At 43.9% G+C, this 8646-nt stretch overlaps 2 protein-coding genes across 3 annotated transcripts in view; one reads left to right on the forward strand and one right to left on the reverse strand.

The window, feature by feature from the left end:
• RIC3 (RIC3 acetylcholine receptor chaperone) overlaps window positions 1-8646 on the forward strand; it is a 415628-nt gene that overhangs the window by 184248 nt on the left and 222734 nt on the right. The window lies entirely within an intron of this gene.
• Window positions 1-8646, reverse strand: part of TUB (TUB bipartite transcription factor) — a 163466-nt gene that overhangs the window by 145053 nt on the left and 9767 nt on the right. The gene's annotated exons all lie outside the window — the stretch shown is intronic.

Consider the following 8646-nt stretch of genomic DNA (forward strand, 5'->3'; position numbering starts at 1 on the left):
CAGAGAAGCAGAGCTCCGTGGAAGCACCTTTAAGCAGCCAGACAAATTCCCTGTGTTTTGGTAGGATTTTAGGTTACAGCTCTGCAAAATAATCTGCAAGAACATACACAGAAAAGCCACGTTAATGCTTAGTACTTCAGGAGTCCTAGCAGAAGATGTTTAACCTGGATTTTTGAGTAGGATTTTAAAGTTGGAAAAGTTTAACTTAAGGAAGTATGTTTTAAAAGATTGCCAGCAAAGTCTGTAAGGACAGGAGTGAATCTAGGTAAACTTGCACTGTTAAACAGGAACAGATCAATAGTTAACACTGATATCTACGTTATCAGTGCCTGTAGGGGCTATAAGGAACTATTCCATCCTGCAAAATATAGCCGGCTGTGTTCACAGACAGCAAAAATGCACAGCATGAAGGAGGATGCTGGTGGTGGTACATGTGAGATTTCAAAATAAACCAGACTTTCTGAAACAGAAGAGCACTATCTCTGGAATAACAGCATCTAAGTATGACTGGAAGACTATTGCCACGCATCTTGTTTCTCTAAGGACCCACAAACTGGTGCAGGAATTTGAACTGACACATTTACCTGAACAGCAATGGATATATGACACAGTGTGGCAGTTTGTCAGAGTAATATGACCATAACATAACATAGTACCAGCAGGATAAAAGGAAACAAACACGCATCGCTGCAAGCTTATAAAAACAAGAAATTAAATTTTTTTTTCCAGTGAGGTAACTTACCTGGATGGTCATCCACGTAGTAGACTCCTGGAGAAAAATTACAATTTATAAAACACTTTTGAAATTGGTTTTGAGCTGATTTGTTGTCATTTTACAGTTCAAAGACCTGCTCTCCTCTGGAAGCATCTTTGGTTTTGTACCAACTGTTGAAGTCTTCCCCTGTTCTTGACCTTGGCATTCAAGAATTTCAGTTATATTTAAGTGTTCACTAACATCCCTCTCTTCTACAAATACAGGTGACTGCTGGCAGAACTCAGTCTGGTCATCTTAAGGGCTCGTGATATACTTATTTTCCACAGACAAACAAAACTCAGCAGGTATAAATGGATATTATTTGCTGGCCTGGGGCACTTGGTGTTAGCCAGGGCATCAGTGACCCTCTTCCATGTGAGCACTGAGCCCTTCTCCTTGCAGGTTCCACTTGCTGGGATGTGCCCCACATCTGCTGGAAGTACTGCACTTGCTACTAGCCGGGAGCACAAAGCCAAAGGCAATGGGCTTTCAGGGTGCTGGAAGATAAACCAGCTGCCACCCCTCTTTCAACCTTCTCTAGAAAGTTAAGGATGTATTGAAACACAGAGGTGCTTATTAACTTGATGAACATGACTGCACGAGGCTATGGTTTTAGCCCAGTGGCATGACATTTGAAATGGACTCACAGACCCTACCTACTTGGGTACAGCATTAAAAACAAAAAAAGATTAGCTTTGGCCTTTGCAAAGAACAGAATGAACTGAATAATAAATTTTTCTGTTCTTGCAGAAACACCCCCTAAAACCAGTGATGAGCAAGCTTCCCCAGACCTCATCAACCTGCCAAAGCTGTGTGCACCACTGCTTGCCAGCTGGCTGCATGTGCAGCACTTGCCACGTGCTACTGTGTTGACAAGTCAGGATTGCTCTTCTGTCCTGATTAATTTCTGAAGGGGGAAAACCCTCTCTGCTGGTTTTCAGTCACAAACTTTATTTCTCAGGCTTCCATTAGTAGTGACATTTACATAAATTCTGTATCAGAGAGAGAAAAGTTTTTATGAGAATGCAGATCATAAGAGACATGGTTGATTTTTCTTTAGGATATGATATAATGCTGAAAACTGCAGTGAGAACACAAAGAGTATCTGATAGTTCAGAGCTGCGATGTTCAGTCTTCCTGGTACGACGCACATATTCAGGCACAGAAGACACTGTCAATTTTGTGCCCCAGCACTGAAGATGAGGCACTTAGCATGTATTTTAGACATGATAACAAAAGGCATTCACAAAGACCGTGCAATAAGACCAAAGAAAAGGAAAGAGAAACATGCTAATAAGAAATACTAGAGCAGCATTTCTTATGACATACCACACGCCCTTCTCTTTATGGCCATTTATGCTGGTTTCCTATTGCCCCTTCTACCCTGAAGAGATGCTTGAGTTGGCTTTATGGTTCAAGAGAAACCTGGAACACAGGTTTTAAGCATAAAGCTTTACAGAGGTCATGGAACTTTTACGGAGGTCTACAAATGCACTGACAAAAGATATATATTCTTTTTTCTATTTTTCTCTCCAGCTCCTTCTAAAAGAAATCTCGTCACAAGATTTGTTAATGAGAATTTGTTAATGAGCTCTCTGACCATGAAGAAAGGACCATCAACACAATGCTGAGATGATTTGCTATATTGCCCTTCATTCTTCATATTTAGAGACTATACTGCTCACCTCATATCTTCAGAAAGAAAAAATTTACAGTTTTAATAGCATGTCTTTTAAAACTAGTTTAAACCTAAGAATTCCTGCTAGGCACCCTGCCCCTCCTCCCCCCCCCCCCCAAAACAAACAAACAAACAAACAAACAAAAAACACAACAAAAAACAACCCAGAAAAAAAAAAAAAAACAACCAAAAAAACCCCAAACCCCAAAGCAGAAATACATTTCTGTCATGATAGTAGAATTATAGCTAAACATGTGGGGGTAACAGTAGATGGCATTCCACATCCCACTTCAACCCCCAGAGCAGATCTATAGAAGATCTGCAGAAGCAGGTCTATATTGTGTGACAATACCTTCAAGCACTGAAGCTCTCTCAAATACCAGTGAAACTAAGTGGGGAAGTGGTATCACTGGTGCTCAGCCAAAACCAGAAATACTCAAAGCTAAGTTGCAGCGAGACATAAAGGAAAACTAAGATTGATGAGGAGGCAGCCACTAAACAAAGGAATTGTGTTTTTGATGTTTGTTGATGTGGAGGTCAGGGACCACAGTCCAATTCTCGATAGAGCGCACAGTCTTGCGCTACCATCCCTGGGAACTTGCCCACTGAAAACTTGAGATGGGGTGTCAAGTTTTACACACCAGCGATGTCTGTTGATTGCTATGGCCCAGCTTGTGCACTTCTACGTAAAAAATGAATAATGAAATGACTGACAACATACAAGTAACACCTTCCAGGCAGAGTCATCTCTTTAGTGATTGTCTCTTACTGTAAATTCTTAACTAATGTGTTACATACTATGGATAAATGAAAGATCAGCTGTAACAGCGGCTTCCACTTAAAAACTTACCCTTTGCTCTCATTGCTGAGCTGCTGGCTGTAATATTTACTGCTCCAAATACAATTCTTATGTTCATTAGGTTTGCAACACTGTACATGAGCCAAGTAGGTTTAAATTTTTTTCTCAGGCTTCTTCTGTTTAAGAAGCTTTAAAATTTCTTCTTCAGCAAAGTGGGAGCTGAAGTTTTCTCTCCTACACCTCTCTGCCAGGCTGTCACAAGCCACCACGCAGTCTCTGGGGAATTCATACACCCCAAGGATATGCTGCCAACCAACGCAAAACATTCATCCTTAGCATGGGAGGATGCACATGAACATACCCGCAGATCATTCCACGCATCTTGACTCAAGAAAGGAAATATCATTCCCAAACTCTAGGTTCTCCTATGTAACTGATATTATGATACTTTATTATGAAAGAAAAATAAAGAGCAGATTTCCAGCAAACTAGATGTGCAACACTTAAATCCTCATAAATTTGTCTGTTACATGGATGTTTTATTCTGCTTTCACTTGAGAGCTGACTGATTCTACCTCTCCTTTTGCCCCATAGAACAATTTCCACTTCTTGTCCATCCAGGTGCTTTGTCCAATGACTACAGCTATAAAGGCATCTACTCCAGGAGGAAACCACCTAAAGACGCAAGATGGCAGAGGAGAGAAGGGTGGTAGTGGCCAAGGGATGCCCTCCTCAACCATCTTCCTCAACATGCTACCTCCCCTTAAGAGCAGACTTAGCAGTAGCTACCAACAGAGGTTCAGGGCATCATGTGCCACCCATCTCCTGACAGCAGATCAGCATGCAGTGCTTGAGATGGTGCTGCTGCGAATGGAGAGAGGAGCTGCTCTTCAGCGTAGTCAAAATGCACTCGCTGCAGCAAGCCTAGGAAGGTAAGAAGTGTACCTGCATGCTTCAGGATTTCACAGCCGCTATTTCAAAGAAGAGAAGGAAAAAGAAATTACAGTTTCCTTAAGAAAGCCCTTTTGGGATGAAGTTTGGAGGACAACCCCCATTTACTCATTGATGACAGCATGTTCCAAAAAAGATAAAGGTAGAGAAGTATAAAAACCTTCACACAAGATTTAAGATTGAAACCCTCAAACACCCTGACCCACATGCACAGTCATAGCTTTCAACACGGTATAAAAAAAGGTAAAACAAATCGCAGCTTCAAAAGGAAGCCATGAACAATGCTGATATCCAGAACATAGCAAAGATACAGATTAATAGAAAAAACTTTTCAGCTATCTCCAACAGTTTAAACATCCTGGGAGTAAGTTCCCCAAAATATACTTCCAAATGCTAACAGTAAAGCCTACATTAATCGTAGCATGGTAATTTGTGAGCCCAGTACGGCTGAACTAAAGCTCTCCAGGAAAATACAGAAAATAAGCATGGAAAACAAGCGAAGAGAATAGAGGAGAAAAATGGTGAATGCATTGGTCTCAGGAAGAATTCTGAACAAGGAAGGAAGAAACTGCGGCTTTTACCGTCTCCACAGCTTGCATTTTCTTGTGGTTTCTCAGGTTATTAAAAAAAAAAAAAAAAAAGCAACACTAGCCTCTCTGTTCACATATAGGTATAATCTGCAGGCTACCCATTCCTGCTGCTGCAAAACTTTCTACTGCTACTACAGAAAATCCTTCTGGACTAGCCATTCAGTTGTGACTCTCATCGTAAGAGCTATGCATAGGCCACTGACACCTGAAAAACCTTGAAAAATCATACAGTCCACTGCTGCCTTGCACAGTCTTCCCAAATGCGTCCTGGAGATTCCCAGTCTACAGTATTTGCCCCTATATTTGATTTCAAACTTGCCTCCTGTGTCCATGAGCTGACTGAATTCTGCACACTTTCCTAAATTGTGCCTCCCCGGAGCTTGGATTTAACTACGTCCATGGTATCAGAGCTCCCTCAGACCTTCACAAGCACCATTTTGAACTTCAGCAGTCAAATCTGAGTGGTGCTGTTGAGAGTTAGTGTTCAGTCCGCCTGGTCTCTAGCTGCTGGAACTGCTATGAAGGACTCGGGTGGCTCAGTTCACGAGAATGTCTCTGCAGTCTTATACCAGCCAAAACCTGTTCTCCATTTTCACCTTCCTATCATATTAATGACTCTCCTCTCTGAGCTTCCATTTCCACCAGGGTACAACAGGAAGCACTGTTTAAAACCTCCACTTGCCACCTCCATTTTCAGAGAGTGCCAGCACAAGGAGGCTTTTGAACGCCCCATCTTCTGCTGCTCATTTCACTCCTGACATTGGATGTTTTCAGTAACTGTTTGGCTGCAAGTTGCCTAGAGGAAGTCAACTTCACACGGCATTCAAGTCCTACCTGCGGGCACCACCAGCAACTGCCACAGCACACAGCAGAGCCCCTTAAAAGTGAGAGTCCCTGAATACAGACCATGAACTCCTACAGGAATGCATCAGTCCCAAAGAAAGTACTACCTGGTGGCTCTTAAGCCCACGTGGGCAATATTTAAAATCAGTGAACTGGGATGGGTGAACACTTCCTGAAGAGCTTGATGGGGAAATGCTCTACTAGTCCTTGTGTGGCATCCGCAAGAGTGAGGTGCTGCACAGCCCCCAGACAAAGCTGTGGAGTGGCAAGAGTGCTGATGGGCAGCAGCCCAGCTGCCAAAACCCGTCCCAGCACTGAAAACCAAGAACATGAGAAAGGGCAGGTTTGTGTCTTCTCTGGAAGACAAGCACTTCTGCACTCCTGGGGGCCATAGGTACGGTGAGCAGGTAACACATTGCTCAGGAGGAAAAGAAACAGAATAGAAATGGGTAGTAGTTGTCCAGAAAACAGGGTATCACTGAGAGCAGAGAGTGAAAGAGCGGCATTATCCTTCTCTAGGAACTAGCTGGTTGACTGCAGAAGTCCTGAGTGTTTTTAGGACCTTCATAATATACCTAGTCTTTGTTTAAATTGCTGCCTATCCCCTGCTTTCAGCTGGCAACGTTCAGAGTCACAAGGAAATTATCACAGCACTGAAACGGGAGGAAGGGAAAGATATGCCCAAGACAAGACTGGCTTTTTAGGAAGGCCAACAAGTCAGACATGGAAACGCCACATGTGATCTTTAACAGGCCTTTTATATTGTACCTGTTTCCTCTTCACATACGCACTGGTGTAGTTGGGGGAGGGGGGAAGCTTTCCTTTGGTTAGGAGAGCAGCTGAAGTGAACTTTGTTGAACAATCTCCTCTCATTGCATGGGGCTCCCTCACCTCAAGTTTCACAGCCAGTGTTTGGACTTGTTCTTCATTGCACAAACTACCCGCAGGAATGAGCGGTGGGTTTCCTGTAGAGAAGTTCTGTGCATCCAGTCTAAGGAAGGATCACAGTCACAGGGCCAAATGCTGAGATACACAACAAATGCCAGACAAGCCCCACTAGAAAAACATCTGCATACTGCACATCAGTGCTTTAATCTGCAAGGCACATGCTTGGCCATTTAAAAGGGACACAGCAACTCCCCGCCTTTCCATGGGTTTCTACCATCACGCGTCTTACAGAGTCCAGAGGCCACAACCTCTGTTTAATGCACTTCATCTGATTCAACTGACATTGAGCATTTTTTAAAATTATAGATGCAATTGGATTTATAAAAGCAGCACCTGCTCCATCGGCCCTGTCCCTCTATAACTGCAATGCTGATTCATGGGGGCCAACATCAAGAGGAGAAACCTGGGTGTGCATCAGCAGGAGCAGTCACTAGCTTTTGCACGGCGCTCAGCTGTTCATGGTGCTGCCCCACATGTCTGTGCAGACAGGTATGTTTCTAGACCCCTCCTAACTCCAAGGAAATAGAGGAGGGAACAAGCAAAAAAGCACAGTGACTTTTGCAGGTCACACCGTAATGAGTAACAGAGTTAAGAACTGGAAATATTATGGGTTTTTACCCCCCCAAAAAAAATCAGTTATGCTCTCTTTGCTGCCAGCTGATGTTGGAATAACCCCAGCCCTAAACCCCAGCTATGATGTTTCGTGCAGACTGGTGAGGAGGAATAAGCCAAGCATCATCACGTGGTTTCACAGGACTTTTGTAAATGACGGAAGAGTCTTTACCTCTGCTTTGCAAGCAGCAGCATTTCTTGCCCAAGGTTACAAGTGTCCCTTGAGGAAGGAGCAAATTACATGGTTTAACTTGACTAGCAAAGCTCCTACAACCCGCTACACTGAGGCGCAACTCTCATGAAATCTTGCAAGAACTGCATGTTCCCATGCAAGCCCCAACAGTCAAGTAAGCAGCCGGGGGAGGGTCTCAGCCTGTGGGGCTTTGCCTGAGCCTGCAGGTCAGGAAGGCATCCAACCCCCTGCTGGAGCAGGGCCCAGCAGGGAAAGCCCATGTCCCTGGGCTTCGGCACACACCGCAGATGCTCAAAGATCCTCAAAAAGAGTTCCCCCCCGGCAGAAAGTTCATCCAAATCCTTTTCCTGTCATTGCTGACTGAGACCGAAGATGGGGCTGTGAACGCGCTTCAAATGCAAACGGCAAGGCAGCCACTAGGGCCTGGGACACAAAAGAGGTAGCTCCTTCTGTCGCGGGCCTGGGCACCAGAGGGGTGTGGGAGGACAGGCTCAGTGTTCGAGAACAACTCCACACCATTTTTTAGAAAGGGAAGACTATAAGTAAAAGCAGCCATCCACTACTTAGCCTCTCAGCACTGAAAAATAAATAGTATGCAGGTATTGGTTCATGGAGCTTGGATTTAATGGGGAAAATATAAAAATCTGGAAACTGGTCACCAAGAAACCACCCTGGGCACTGAAATATTGCATTTCTCCCCCCCCCCCAGGTGCAGCATGAAAGCCAAGCAGGGCAGACACGAGTGCAGTACATCTCCTGGGTGTAAGGCTAATAAACAGCAATCAGCAACTTCTCTGTCACGGTAAGGAAGACTGAAAACTGGAGAAATACATGGCAAGCAATACATAAGGTTAAATCAGAATGCGATAGCACTGGGAGAAAGCATCCAAGAGGAGGTTTTCTGAAATATCCGGATTGTTTACTGCAGGGTTAGGATATCAAAACTACTGCAAACTTGGACTGCATGGGACAGACCCGAGCACTACAGGGTCTCAATGCTGCAGTTGCTGAAGATGTAGCATCAGACAGAAAGCATCCTCTGTGTGGGAGAGTATATGCATAAAGCCACAGCTTGTTGTATAACTCAGCTTTGCATATACATAAACATATACACATGTTTTTCAAAGATGACACCGTTCCCATTGCCACCTCTGTATGTATCTGTATACATTTTCTGCTGAGGAAATATGAATGTACTGAAAATGAGTTAAACTCACTAGATGTACATATAAACCATATAAAGCCGTGCACCTGGGAAGCGTGGGCAACACTGAATAT

Source organism: Falco punctatus, assembly GCF_963210335.1.
Source record: "Falco punctatus genome assembly, chromosome: 10".
In the NCBI taxonomy this organism is placed as follows: Eukaryota; Metazoa; Chordata; class Aves; order Falconiformes; family Falconidae; genus Falco; species Falco punctatus.